Genomic DNA, 16,396 nt, shown 5'->3' on the forward strand with positions numbered 1-16,396 from the left:
CACACGGACACACTAATTTCTACAGGCTTTTACACTACTAATTATGCAAATATCCATATGTTTTCCCTCCTGTCCTGTCTGTGAAAGAAAAAGTTATCTTTCTGTGATCCTAGATGACTCCATTCAGTGGTGAGTCCTCCTCTCTCTCTCTCTCTCTCTCTCTCTAAAACACACACACACACAGACACACACACACACACACACATAGACATAGGTCTTGTGGGAATTTGGCTGTAAGAAACATTGTCAGAAACATTCTAAAACAGCCTCCTAATGCTACAGCAGGAAATATAAGTGCAGATCTGGTTTATATAGGATGTAGTACAGTGTCCATTCATAATATTTGCCCCTGTGCTACTGCAGCTGATCTGAGGTCAGAATCTGAAACTTTTATATCCAAACCTACACTGTCCCCTGACCCCAAGAAGATCTGACCAGATTCTCAATTACCTGAATCTCAATGTAATTATATGGCACTTTTTTAGGCCAAATATTTATTTGAAACATATTAAATATGTACATGAATACCTGTAAGTTGCTTGAGTCGTGAATAAATGTTTTTTTTTTATTTCAAGTTTGATTCATTGCGTGTTCCCTCATATGTCATACTCCACAGTTCCCTTTACAAATGATTATTTTTAAAAATTATGTTTATTGTTGACTTGCTACAATGTTTAATTATATATATATATATATATATATATATATATATATATATATATATATATAAATGGAATGAAAATCATAGAATGTCAAAATGAAAATCCACTTGACATTAACAAGAAAATGCTTCTAACTAGCCATGCTATAGCCATGCTTCTAACTGGCGATGCTGTTTGCAAATGTTTGTTGGATCTATGGTTTTGGGAAATTATTATATTTGAACTATTTTTAATGACAGAATTTGCATCCACAGCTGGTTAATGATAATTTTAGGAAACGCACCCCATAAACTTTTGTTTGCTTGCTCTCTCATACTTACTATATACACTAATGAGTTTAAAACTAGAAACATATTTCAATGAATTTCATGATGCTTCACTAGATGTAATATTTATATGGTTTTAACTTGAAGGATTTGTCATTTAATAAGTGATTCTAAAGTTCCACAGTCAGACTGTCCTTGTTTAATATACACGAGGAGTAGTATTTTGGTCTAATTAGATTTCAGAGTTAGCAGGGCTTCACGGCATGAGTCCACAGAAATCAAAACCAATTGGTCAACAAAATGTAGTGTTACTTGTTATGGTTGCTAATGGTTAGAATAAAAACGTGTTGCTTTATTGTGTCAGGCACGTTAGGGCCAAAAAGATTTATTTTTGGTAGCCATCTTGGGAACAGAATTGAGCAGCTATTTTCAGTCATACAAGTACAGTTTTGTGTAAAGTGTTTTATGTAAAGACCAAGCAGTTACTTTACAGAGATCTGAATTTTTTTATTTTTATTTTTTTGAGGGGGGGTTGAAAAGTGGGTTTTACTTTACTAGAGCCGCTATGTTAGGTGTTCAATTCTTTAGCAAATTTTTCTTCAGAGTGAGTCAATTCATCATCTCTGAGTTTGAGGCCAAAAATGCTGTATTGCGTATGCCAGGCCAATAGTTGGCGCTGTCAACTTTTTAGTAAACAGTACTTGTAGGGAAGTGATGATTATATGTTGTATATGATGCGTCTCCGCTTTTGGTTGTAATATTGGTGAAGTAAATCCACACTTTGCTGAAGAAGCGTTAGCAAACTCTTGAGCAGCAACAACAGTACCATGTTCTCCACCATTGTTGTGTATGTTTGTTCATGCTTGCCTTTAAAATCAATACGTACTGCACATATCTGCATACTTAACAGATACTATGCACGCGCATGACGTCACCATTTTCAAAGATTCCCGTTTTGGGTGTTTATGCGGAAACGATAACGGTGCCATTTTCAAAAAACTTGTACTTTGAAACCCGTTTTTAAAAATGCGTGTTTTCAGTCCCTGAAACGCTGTTGTCGTGTAATAGAACAGTCAAAATGCATAAAAAGTTTCCCATTTTTGGCTAAAAATCTTGTCATGTAAACAGCCCCTGAATCTCCAGCTACTTTCACTGAAGAATCAACTGCCAGAGGAGGGAATTGTCTCTTTCAGCCTGGTCTCCCTTTCATTCCCATTCACTTTTTGTCCACACCTTCCCCAGGAGTGAGGGTGTCCTGAAAAACGAGAGAAGGACTAAGAGATGGAGTTAAAACTTTCAGAAAGCGGCCAAAGCAAACAGTCAATGTATGGAATGCTGGGAACACTGATGTTTGCACAGGTCTCAAACTCTCACTCAGACACAGTCAGGCAACACAAATGCTTTGGTTGTGACATTTGTTGTATAGTTCATTCAGCTTGATTACAACTCATTATGTTCCAATAATGTGTCACCCAGCTTATTTCTAATGTGTTTACAGCATTGCCACAAGGGTGCTATTTGTAGTCATTAGCATACAGTCTTTCTCTTTCAGGTCAATTGTTGTCATGGTTGAACAACAATATGAAGAGAATTTTGCTGAACAAGTTAATCATAATTAAACTGTCAACCTATTAGCTAGATTTCTGAAAAAGGTCTGTTGCTGCCGCACTAACCTTACATATAACTGCACTTAAGTGCAGCGGGACTGTGTGCTGGCATCCTTGTTTGTGTTTGCATACTAATGTAAAATATGTTTCTGGCCTAACACTCACTGTCCTCTCAACATTTGTAATACACTGGAAAGTAAAGCATCTGTTGTGTATCTGCAAAAGTTATGTGCAGTCTTTGCCCTTGAAACAACTCAGCAAATTAGTATTGTTCTTGTGCCTATTTGATAAGATTGCAGAAATGATTGTATCTTTATACTGTTTCAGATATTGCAATAACAGTTAGATAGTACAGCATGCTCGAAGCTACAAGATATGCCAAAATGGTCATGTGGTTTTAGTTAGGTATTTTGTTGACATCTGTTGAACCCTTGATGATAAGGTCATTTTTGGTAATAAATAAAAGGGCATCTGTGTGTTTAGATGTCATGTACCTTTATTGAATCTGATTTTATGATATATATATATATATATATATATATATGTGGTATATGATCCTGCTCTAGGACAGTAAATTAATTAGACATTCTATAGTTCACTCAAAATAAAATGGATCAATCTGGACCTGTTCACCAAACATTCTGGTGCATTTTATATACATAAACCCAAAATATAGTTTGTTTTTTATGTGTATGCTAGGGTATGAATACAGTGTGTGTAAGCTTACAGTTTATGCCATTTTTTACAGTTTATGCCTGACTCGTATATTTCAGCATATACACACATTGCTGGACAGTAATGAGCATAATCTAGCATTTCTGTATACAGTAGCACCAAAATCAGTGACTTAAAACAGATTTGTTTTTACAGTAATTATAAAAGGAATTCTTTGTGGAATGGAATCAGAGATATTATTGATAGCATTGAATAAACGGCAGTTTGTGGATGTTTAGTCATGGGATAGACAGCTTAAACACACCCTTAAAGTAGAAATAGACAAAGGCAGGGCTGTGTGAGTGTGTGTACAGTGTGTTATTTCAAACTGTTTAGATAATTGAAGCATTTACACAGTGTAGGCGCGAAACGAGCCATCTGGGTTGATTTACGCCAATATTGCTTTAATTAGTGAGTAAGTGTGAATGTGTGTGTATTTCTGTAAGTGTGTTTTAGCAGAAGAGAATGCAGCTGCTGCCGTGTGTGTGTGGACAGATAGCACAAATGCATGTTTTATTGTTGGGCTTGTCAGGTTTGTTTGGATTTGATATGGTGGATTTAGTTTGACGATGGTTTGGATTTGGTTTGTTGATGGCGCCTGGAGTTCTCTGAGCTCTTATGTCATGTTTTCACTCAGTATGATTTGTTTTCTCCATTGAAGAATTGTTTGCGAACAGAGAGGTATCTTGACAATGTTTGAAAAGTTTTTTGGACTTTGGTTTTCGAACAATGAATTTCTCTCTTCGCTGCATCTATATTTCTGCTCTTTTGCTGTGTTCTACACATGCTATATGTCTTGCTAATTGAAAGCAGCTTTTAGTATGTGAGTGGTGATGGATGTGTGTATGTGTGTGTGTAGACCGTGCACAGACGGTCTAGACATGGCTAATTTTCCTCCATCTGCATGAGGCTGCTCACTGCTGGATCTAATTGACCCTCTGCTCCTCATCGGCCATTTCTCTGTCCTTCAGTTCCTCCTCTTCATTCCTTGCTTCTGTCCTTCTCTCCCCCTCCTCCTTTCCTCTTGTAACTGTTTTGTAGAGATTATACTGTAGAAGGCTTTGTGTTTCATTTTTGTGTGTGCAGATGCATGCATAGCAGGGTTATTATTAGCTAACTAAAACTATATATATTAAAAAAATTGTTACTTTAAATAAATTAAATGTTAAATGTATTATGTACTTAAGTACTTGATGTACTAAAAATAAAACTGAAATAACAATTAATCAAGATATATTAAAATAATAAAAACTAACAAAATTACTAAAAGTTTAACTAAAATTAACATAATAATAAAAATAATAATACAATTATTGCTAAAAAAGGGCAAGACCATAAAAATAAATCAGAAAAACTATGTATTGCTATTTTTTTATAGGACACAAATAGTCTAATACAATTTCATGAAATTTTTATTTTTTATCTAAAACATGACTTTTATTTTTTTATTTAAATGTTTGTACCCCCAGGATGCGTCAACCTTTTCAGGGTTAACAAAAACAAATCATATTTTTTACTAAAGGAATACTGACGCATAGCTGTTTATTATTTGTGTGCATTAAATAAAATATTAATAAGGAATTTTACTAAGCATGTAACTGCCTGGAAAATCAGTGAAACTACTTTTACATACAGTATATTAAATACGGTAGGTTATGCATATAAGCTTTTTTTCCCCCTTCCCCTCACTCATAGAAATCTAGTTCAGCTTTCCCAGTGTCTTATGGGACTTCAAATTTTGTGGGCAGGGAAGGAGAATTTATGTTCCGTAACCCTCTGATTTATTAGATTTAAAAACTAAACCAAAAATCAAACAGATATTATTCCTTCCAGCTTTAGCAGGAACAGGTTAAATTACTAACAGGTCTAGAAGTTTTAAGGAATCACCGGCGCTCCTAACACACTGTGGGGGAAAACAGGAGGAGAGGAGAAAGGGGATTCAGTAGATAAATTAAACAAAGGAAGTAGCATGTGATGGGTCTCTCAGAGACCATTTGTCTGTATGTGTGTGTCTATGATAGCAAGAATGTCCTTCTAGTGGGGTTTCCCTCACTGTATGCATGTTTGTGTCTTTTTTTATTATTATTATTTATTTATTTTTTTTATTTTTTTGGGGGGGGGGATAGGATAGGAACCCTGATTGTAATATTACCAAGACTTAAATTGTGGGGACCTCTCAAAACTGTTTATAGTTACTGTAACGATATAAGCTTCGTAATCTTCGGGAAGAAGGAGGCGGGAACCGGCGGACAATCAAAATGAAACTTTAATTACAAAACAAACACAAAACAGCGCACCAGCCCCTCACGGACGACTGGTGCGCGCAAATAAAAACCACAACACAACTAAAATCCCAGGCCTGGTCCTCTCTCGTCCTTCACTGTCGTCGCTCCAGTTTTATATCCTTCCATCTCCTACGTGGGACTCAAGACCGGCGGTGGATTTGCCCAATCACTGCCGGCCTCACTCGTGTTCCCACGTCCCTCGGCCCCGCCCCACTCGCCACAGTTACAGATACAGATACATATTCTTTTATGAAAGTGTTTCAGTGAATTGATGGTTTAAAAAAGATAAAATAATATTTTTAAAAACGAGTAATAATTTCAGTGTCTGATTTTAAGGACAATTTACATTTGTACTGTAACATTTTTGGTATGTGTTGGGATTTAACTTCATGTTCAATGTAAAAATTCTAGAAACAAAACCAGTTGAGAACCACTGGGGTAAGGTATACATAAATAGCTTAACATAAAGGTATCTCTAGAATGATATAAACAAACAATATTAAGTGACAGAGGCATGGAGTATATCCAAAAGTCACACTGTCATTATAGTGTTTATAATTCACAAAACATTTTTATCTTTAGTGATTAGATTTATTATTGGTGTAGTGTCCTGATACAGTCAGAAGCTTCAGAAGCTCTCTCTCTCTCTCTCTTTGTTTGTGTGTGTGTGTGTTTACTGTAAGGCCAACTTATGGTTTCTGAGATTTCCACTGTTTACCACACTTTACGAGGAAACACACATACTGTACATACAAACAGTCATGCATCAACTATTCACCGTAAACACTTTTTTTTTAAACACACAGATTTATATTTTTTTTTTCTCAACAGTATACAAAATGTACAGTACAAATATAAATTATATGTTATACATACAGTACATATTAAACAATGATCAATAATAAGCAGTGTGCTTATGTGGAAATTCCAATTACAAGTGCAAGTCAACTGTGTAAATGTGTTTTGTCCTTTTGAATTGGCATTGTGTTTTGTTCTAGATTTGAAGAAACTGAAAAGGTACTGTTAATTGTCTTTTACACTGTAAAAAAAAAAAAAAAAAAAAGGGTGCCAAACATTTGCAATTAATGCAATTGGTGCTTGTGGCTGGTTTATGTAGTGAGTGTGTGATGAGGGGTGACAGGAGTTGCAAATCAAAAGTCAGGTGATTGTGATCTGGGATAATTGGTTGTGAGTGTAGGAGGACCTGGCAAATCCGTGACACATTCTTTGACTAAAAACAAAATGTAAAAAACATGCTTGAATTCTTATTTAATTAAATGTAACTGTAGGTGTAAAAACATGGTTAAATAGTTACTTAACTAAACCAGTTTTGATTATAGATATACATAGCATGTAAACCCATTACTTAAAAAAGCATGTTTTGACTATAAACTGAAAAAGGTTAAATCGTTGCAATCTCTTCGGCTGATCTCCATTCTTTTGAATCTAAGTTAATCAATTGTCCCACTTTAGTGAAACCTTTCATCATACACAACTTAACTATACTATAAGATATACAAACATTTCCTAGAAGGGAATTAAAAAACAATGGTTCATTCAAACTGTAGTGATCAACCTCAGACCTATACACCCTAAATGTAGTCCAAGATTTTAAAACCGATACATAAAAATTTACACCAGATGTGATATTTTCATTGAAAGATGACATCAAAAACAATTGTTTATCAAGCGCAACACTGCAAAAGGATCTTAATACAGCTAGCCCAAATGACACTCAAGGAATAAATTCCGTAGAAAAAAGAAATCTCTGTGCAGATTTTAGTCTCATAGCTCTGACTTTTGCTGACAGTTCAATCAGTCCTTGTCCTCCTTCATTTACTGGCAAATATAATAACCCAGAAGGAAGCCAGTGAAACCCATCCCAAAAAAATAAAAATCAACAAAAACCTTCTGTAGTCTTTGCAGTAGATCTTTTGGTTGGGTCAATAACAGTCAAACGACGCCATAGCGTTGATGCTGCTAGATTATTTACAACAAGAACCCTCCCTCTATAAGACAGTTTAGGAAGGATCCATCTCCATTTCTGTAAGCGCCCAGCCACCTTTTCATAGAGGCCTTCCTAATTTTTTTCCATGTATTGCACTGTTCCAAGGAAAACCCCCAGAAGTTTAAACCCATCTGAACTCCAGGGGCAGCGATGAGGAAGTTTTGGAATGCCTTCTTCCTCCCACTGGCCTAATAACAAAGATGTACTTTTTTTCCTGTTGGCTCGAGCTGAAGAGGCTTTTTGATAAATCTCAAGAGCTGCTTCCAGACTGTACACATCTTCATTTGATCTAATTACTACAGTGACATTGTCAGCGTAAGCACTGAGTTTAACATTTACCAACTCTAAAGTAGAAGATCCCACCGTTGAAATTCCACAAAGCTTACACCTCAGAGCAGTTAGCAAAGGTTCAATTGCAATGGCATATAAAATCCCTGACATACTACACCCTTGCCGAAAGCCTCCGGCAACTAGAAAATGTCTTGGGAGTGAACCACTAATTTCAAAATACTATAAATATCAGTATACAACAATTTCACGTAAGAAATAAATGATGAATCAAAACCAAAATCTTGGTTCAAAAACATTTGAAAAGGAACTTATGATCCATCCGATCAAAAGCCTTTTCCTGATCCAAAGATAATAAACCCACATTAAAATTATTTTCTCTGGCAAATCAAATCAAATCACAAATCAGAAACAAATTATCAAATATTGTACGTTTTGGAATACAGTATGACTGATCTGTGTGAATTATTGTTGATATATAAAGTTTTAATTTATTAGGTAATGCTTTGGACAGTATTCAACTCCAAGCAGAGACACTGGTCGCCAGTTTCTTATATCCGCAAGATCACCTTTCTTGGGTATCAAGGTGATAACTGCTCTCCGTAGACTCAGTGGTAAAGTGCCAATATGTGCCAATAGTGCCAAAAAACTGAGAACAAGTCTTTGCCAATGACTGGCCAAAACTGTTTATAAAATTCTGCAGTTAAGCCATCTAAACCCGGAGCCTTGCCTAAAGGCAGATCTTTGATTGCAGTCGTCAATTTGTTCATGTGCAATGGCTGGTCAAGCCTAGAATTATCACTTTCCGTCAAATGAGGCAGATCCTTAAAAGTGTTTCTGTTATTTCTCGATCACATGGTTCCGCTTTATAAAGATTTTCATAGAAATGCAATGCATGAACAATTATTTCATGTTCATCAGTTGTTTCACCTCCTTCGGAAGTTTCAGGCTATTTAAAGTTTTTCTATCTGCAACTTTCTTCTCCAAATTTAACAAGAAGGATGTTGTAGAATCAGTGCCGTTAAAATACATAAACCTTGCACGAATCAAAGTCTCTTTAGCTCTCTTTTCCAAGAGATTATGGAGAAGATTTTTTCTTGTTTCCAAAACTTTAACATTACTTCCATAATCCTCTTCAATGTTCAGCTGCAAGATATCTTATTCAAGTTGTCTCATTTTGTTTTTAAGAATATTCTTATTATGTGTAGAATACTTCTGACAAAAAAGTTTGACTTGAACTTTACTGATGTCCCACCATTGACTCAGAGACTTGTACTGAGATCTTCTCTCTCTCAATGCCCCCCAGAAAAGTGTAAAATAATGCACAAAATTGTGATCCTGCAAAAGCTTATTATTAAAATGTCAGTAGGGGCATTTAAATGTTCTCTGTCCAGTAGTGACATTGACAGACATATAATGATGGTCTGACAAAGGAGTTGGAGTAATACAACCATTAAAAATGTATCTCTGACACTTCTTTGTACATAAATTCTGTCAAGCCTTGCTGCAGAAACCATATTAGAATTTTCTTTTATCCATGTATATTGTTTTACCTCAGGAAAAGCTTCTCTCCAAACATCTACAAGATCATAATACATTAAAAATTTTTGCAAAAAAAAAAACAAAGTCTGGTGACACAGGTTCTTCATGTATGATCTAAAGTGCAATTAAAATCTCTGTTTCACAGTCTCTATATTGTCTCGTCTTCAACTTGTTCAAAATGCTGCCACTCGATTGTTAACTGGAACAAGGAAGAAGGAGCATATTTCACCAATGTTGATCTCTATCCACTGGCTCCCAGTTAAATATTGTATCCATTTTAAAACACTGTTGTTTGTTTATAAGGGTTTTCATGGACTGGTTCCATCATATATCTCTTATCTCCTTCTGTTCCACTGTAATGCCTCCAGGGAACTTCATTTAACTAGTGGTCTTCAGTTGACTGTTCCAAGGACACACTTGATATCGAACGAAGATCGTGCCTTTTCAGTGGCTGCTCCACAGCTTTGGAACAAGTTGCCACCCTACACTGTAAAAAAAAGAAAAGTTGACTTAACTTAAAATTACAAGGTAATTTGCTGCACAGCTTTTTTGAGTTTACTCAACTTTTAAACGAATTAGTTCACTTAACTCAATTCACTGAGTAAGGTCACATGTCCCCCAACTTAAAATCTTTTGTTCAGCTGATTGAGTTTTTATAGTTAAAAGAACTTTTGTTATGTAATTTCAACTTTTAATGTTATTTTCACTTGACTTAATAAAGTACGTTCAGTTGACTAAAAATGTGTTTTTATACAGCATCACAAGGTAAAAAAAACTACTACATGCTTGATATTTTGGTCCAGGTTTTATTTCAAACCAGCAGCAACACATTGGTAACTTTAGCCATACTCATTCGTATAAAAAGTAATTAAACGAGTAGGCTGAAAAAAAAAAGAAAAAAAAAATTCAAAGTGCTATCTCATTCAATCGGTCCTAAATACTTTAAATGTTCTATGTTTAACATTTTAAATTGTTAACATAAAACATTTAACAAAACGAGCAATAGAAGTGCAAGTTAAAGGAGTACTCTGACTTTTTGGGGCTTTAGCTTATTCACCGTATCCACCACAGTTAGGGTGAGGCTCCTTTGTCTGTTTAGTGTTGGCGTGCTTCATTGCACATGCGCCGATTTCATGGTCGTTACAGTGCGCATGCTCCAACCTCCAACCCAACTTGTATGCTTGTTAACTTGCATTTACAAATTGAATTTACAATCAATTCTAGGTTGGTCCAACGATTTGTTGAACCAACGTCTTTTCACTAGTTATGCCAACATTTTTGCATTTAATTGTCCAGTTAACTAAAATATAATCGTTAGTTTAACTTTTTGTGAGTTGGATTTTTTACAGTGTATATAAGAACTGCACCAGCATACTCTGATTTTAAGTCTATTCTTAAAACGTATTTATTTACTGTTGCTTATGGTCATAAGTAAGCGCATTGGCATAACTTTAGTGTACTATCTGTCACTGTGTTCTATGTATTACTTTTGTATTTTTGTTATATGCTTAAATTTTGTACAGCACTTTGGCCAACAGCTTTTGTTTTTAAATGTGCTCTATAAATATCTACTGACTGACTGTTAAAAAAAAAGAGAAAAAAAAGAAAAAAATCTCTCCTCTCCTAGCAGTGTTGGATGCATTTTTGCAGTTTGTTGCTGATTTGTTCCCAAACCCAACTACTTCAATACTAGCCAGAGAGGGTTTGAAAAGCCTAGGTGTGGATACCATCGATGACCTACAGTTTCTGAAAGAACAGGATCTAGCTGGCTTCCTAAAACCTGTTGAAGCAAGAAAACTAATTGCCCAAATCCCAAGTATGTTTTCAAATCAATGGTCTGCATGCAAATGTATATAACATGCATTCACTTGAATTAACAAATAACACACCAGTCTTTTCATTCTGTATTTTGTAGCTGTATTCTTTAGGTATTGTACAGTATGTAAATGTTTGTTCATGTTTCAACAGTATGGCATCAATGCCAGTTTTGTCATTTATGCCATTTAGGTGTTGCTTCCACTCAAACAGCAAAACAGTACAAATGATATGTCTACTGAATACACCTCTGATGCCTCAGGTTCACCTGGTCCTGGATGCTCAAATTCATCCTCAAGCACTTTATCTGGAAGATGTGAGTAAAAGTCTGATCTGACATTAAGCTAGCAACAAAAATTTTGAAAGCAGGACATGTCATTTGTCAATTTTGTTGATTCATAAACTGCTAAGGCATTACATTATGACCACCCCAGCTTAAAGCAGTGAGTGCCGGTGTCACAGGTGCAGTTCCCAGAGCTGTATATATACACCATCTGAGGACCGGCTTTTAGTCAGTATAGTGCTTGGTGTCAGAATCGAAAAAGCTGCCGAAGTTTGATAAAGGACAAACTGTGATGGTACGGTGCCTCGGATCTTCTGTCTCGGAAATGGATCGCCTTGTGTGAGTATACGTGAGTATATTTTAAAAAGTGGTGTACAAATGGCCAAATAACAAACCATCGTCTTGAGCACCCTGATTCCAGAGGGGAATGGAGACTGTCACGCATTGTTCACAGTGACTGCAGGGCCACAATGTAACAAATAACCAGCAACTACAACAGCTTTTCCCATTCGGACACCAAGCAATCTGATGACCAAAAACCTGTGACACCGGCACTCACTGCTTTAAGCTGGGGGTGGTCATAATTTAATGGCTCAGCAGTGTATATAATGTCTTTATAAAAGCAGACATTTGAGTAGCACTTCTCAGGAAGTGGGAAAGTGGTAGCTTTGAGTGTTACTGTAATTGCTGTATTCACTGTAAACAGTAATTTGCAAAGAGAACTGAATGCTGCATGAAAAGTGGAATTATTGTTCATTCTCTAACATATGGACATTGGTTTATCCCTTAGGTGACACTAGATCTGGTTTCTGATCATGACTGGCATTATGATTTTGTTGTTCCATGGGAAAAATGCCAGCAAGTTTAATGAAGAAGATTAAGTGGGGAAAGGCCAATTTGATCTGAGAGGAGATAGTTGGTTCGCACTGTTGCTTTTGAAATCCTGGAAGTCAGTAAATGTCCAAGAACAATGACAACAAAAAACATGTATCAGAAATAGCCCGAAAAAATGACTGCATACCCAAAGTCCTTTAGAGATGAGATTAATTCCCAGATTGTAGGAAGTGGATATGACTCTCTGCTTAAATGTCTATTGAATTGACAATTTAAAAAAAAATTTAAAATCTACCACTAGACCACTTTGTGATATGCCAGAGGAGTCAAAGAAATGGAAATTGGAGTATGGTTGTATAAATTCAGAACCCCAGTTGCCAGTTGGACAAAACATCCACATTGCTGCAAGAAAAAAAGAGAAATTGCTTGAAATGTTTCAAAATAAGGAAAGCAATTTAATGACTTGATGACTGCTACCTACACCTCCAAAAGAAATGACATCGAATCTGGAAAAGAAACCAAAGAGTTACTTGATGAGTGGCCATATTTTTTCCAGGCAGCTGGGATGAAAGCACATTTTAAAGAGCTCACTGGTATTGACATGAATGACAAATTTGAAGAAGCCACTACCAGTAAATTCAGAAGAATATCTTATATAGAGAGTACTTTTAGTTTCAGTGCAGAGAGAGTGCAAGCAGAGCAGGTAGAATCCTCACCAAGATTAGAACTGGAGGGGATCATGTTTGTGGGGCAGTGATGTTGCTGCTTGCAACCAAGACCAGTTTCTTGTGATGGTAGAAGACACTTGGGTTCCAAACGATATATGCCCAAAGCAGCTTCCACCTACTTCATGTATAGTAGTGTGTGGTGGGTATCATTTGATATGATCACTTAATTTTTTTTAAATTACTGATTGTGGTTGACTTGATATGATATTTCCATTGTTTTATTTGTTTGTTTTTATTTTAAAAGCTTGCTATATAGTTATAAACAGCTTGTTAACAACACTCTGGCTATCATAATTTATTATGTTTAGTCTTAGTACTTTTATATTTTATTATTTCGTATTTCGTCATATTTTATGATATTGTTCAGTGCACAGTCCTGGACAGGAATATGCAGCAGTTAATGGACAAAAATCAGAGGTGGAAAGAGTACAAAAATATTCTACTCAAGTAAAAGTACCATTACATTAATGAAATTTTACTCAAGTACAAGTAAAAGTACCAGTCTAAAAATCTACTCAAGTAAAAGTAGCTCATTTAAACTTTACTCAGAGTAAAAATGACTTAGTTACATTTTAACAGTGGGAGGGAGTCAAAAATGGGACAGGCCAGGAGTGTCAAACTCAGTTCCTGGAGGGCCACAGTCCTGCACAGTTTAGATATAACCCTAATTAAACACACCTGATCCAGCTAATCTAATCATTTAGGTTTATTTGAAAACTACATGATATGTGTGCTGGAGCAGGGTTAGAACTAAACTCTGCAGGGCTACGAACTGAGTTTGACACCCCTGGGATAGGTCTATTAATCTCAAACTAGTTGTTTTTAATTAAAGGAATCAGTTATTTAGAATAATAAGACATTTGGGCTGTTACCAGGCTAATCAGTATCAACAAACTCATCTTTTAATGCAGAGGAAATGAAGAAGATTCATTGGAAGTGGCATTTAGATGTATTACACTGTTTAGTGCAGGACAAGAATGCATTTAACCTGCAGTTACAAATGCATGAATAATGTTTTGACATACAAGACATAAAATGTTGAATACTCATTTGAAATGATAAGAAATTAATTATTTTAAAAAAATCAAAAGATACTTTAAATGTGAAATTAAAATGACCAGTATGTGTCAGCAAGTCACTGTTAATAAATGAGTCATTGTGATTGAACCGAATCATTTAAACGGTTGATTCGTTCAGGACCGAAACACTGTCACGTTGCTCAGAGACGCAAAACTGTGCTTTGGTGGCTGTGTTTGGAATTATTTTCTGTTGTAGAAATAGAGCTAAAAAAGGCAATATGGTGTCTAAAACGCAAGTCTCTTAGTTAACTTGTTTACTGAACTGTTATATATATATGTATGTATATATTCATGATGATTTTTGGAGGAAAAGACGGCCTTCTTTGTGTGATTTTGATTTAATATATGAAATTATATAGATATGTGAATTTTCTGCCCCTATATCTTCAATTTTGTGATCATTCTAAATGCATTTTATGAGACTGAATCACACAGTGAAAGAACGCACTATAAATGCGCGCGCACATCATTAAAACAAAAAACATGATATTATCGCAGATGATATATATAGCACACTCCTCACCACTGTCTTTTTGGCTAATTTGTGCAAAACCTCTTGCTAAAATGTCAAAGCTTCATTTTAACCACTAATGCAACGATGCAATTATTTAGCTTACCTCTACATTCTTGCGAAGGGTTGATGTCTTGTCGAGATTTTATAAGCTGCTAGTTTGGTCTTCCTAGGCAAGTACAGCTTACACTGCATAATAGAGCATACATATGGCCAGGGGTTCACTTCATTTCCTTCGAGTTCAACTTCAGAATATGACGGGGTTTCGTTTTCAGCGGTGTCTGCACCACTAACGCCTGTTTTGTCCGTCTGCCTCTTTCTTGTGATTTTAGCGCCAGTTTGCCCTCCTGCCCATTATTTACTGACGTAGTTTCCAGGGAGCGATTTTTTTTTTTTTTTTTTTTACTCAGTAATTATTGTGTTTTAAAATGTAGCGAAGTACAATACTTTAAACAAAATATACTTAAGTAAAAATAAAATTACAGATTTAAAAAATTACTTTAAAAAGTATTAGTACACAAAAAAGCTACTCAATTACAGTAACGCGAGTAAATGTAATTCGTTACTTTCCACCTCTGACAAAAATGAATACGAGTAGTTATGCCTCCTACATTGTAAATGCAATGGAATGTACATTGTTTTGATGTTAAGATAAATACTTGACCTGATGTCAAATGACCTTGACAATGAAATGTGATTAAGAATACAAAAGCATTTTCTGTTTTAGTGTATTATGTAAAGGTGCAATAAAATGTCATTTTCAAAGGCATTTTTAATTTAGTTATTTCTTTATTTTTAGTATTATTTTTTATGTTAGGCTATTAAAGAGCACATAGCGCATATCCCTGTATTTTGTGGAAATAAATAAATTTAAGTGCAAAATTTTCTGGAGACATTTGCTAACTGGTTGTGGCATTGCACACTCTATATTAGTGTTTAAAACTACTGTCAGGGTTTACCAAATACATGTGATGAAAAGTCATATGATCTTTGCTGCTTGACCTCATTGCCAGGGGTGGATTAAGGTGGTCAGGGGCCCCTAGGCTGCTCTTTGTGTGAGGAAAAAAAATTATTATAGTGCCATACATGTCCATATGCAACTACAGTGAACTGGCATATACACATATTGAGCCAACACTACAGTGTTTTCTTTACATTCCTTATAGTGGTGGACCACAACAGTAAGACATTTACCACCACACCATGTTGGTAAAATGAAAAATTGAACATTAAAAACAAATCACAAATAAAAACAAGGACCAGTGCTTAGAATCAACCATTTAATTATGTTCTCTCTCTCTCTCTCTCTCTCTCTCTCTCTCTCTCTCTCTCTCATCACTTGCTGTTCTCTCTATCTCTCATCACTTCCTGTTGCCTCTCTCATCTCAATTTTTTATTTCTTGATTTTCTGGCAGAGAAGTCCTTAATGAGGCCGGAAAAATCCAATTTGAATGTGTCTAAAATAGCAAGGAGACATTTAATTATTAACTAATAAACTGGTGTCTTCTGTGTCGCTGCAAAGATGAAGTTGACGATGCGGTCTCGCCATGAACGCCAGAGAGAAATGCACATTTCACATATTCAGAGAGTAGCCTATTTATTTTGGTTTTGAATTTTTTAGTTTAAAAGTAGACATTTTAAGCTTTCTATAATAGATAGCCTATAATTCTCAAATCTGTTAGGCACAAGCTGAGTTTCGGCACCTTCCAGTTCACGCGCAATGCAAGTGATTGTGTCGGCACCTTATTACATTGTCTGCTATATATTTGCTTCT

General features: G+C 35.5%; 1 protein-coding gene across 1 annotated transcript in view; it reads left to right on the plus strand.

Annotated features, from left to right (window-relative positions):
* The window catches only part of LOC132121311 (retinoic acid receptor alpha-A-like), a 177,979-nt gene that overhangs the window by 103,346 nt on the left and 58,237 nt on the right, over positions 1-16,396 (plus strand). The window lies entirely within an intron of this gene.

The sequence above is a fragment of the Carassius carassius genome, chromosome 39 (genome assembly GCF_963082965.1).
Source record: "Carassius carassius chromosome 39, fCarCar2.1, whole genome shotgun sequence".
Classification (NCBI taxonomy): Eukaryota; Metazoa; Chordata; class Actinopteri; order Cypriniformes; family Cyprinidae; genus Carassius; species Carassius carassius.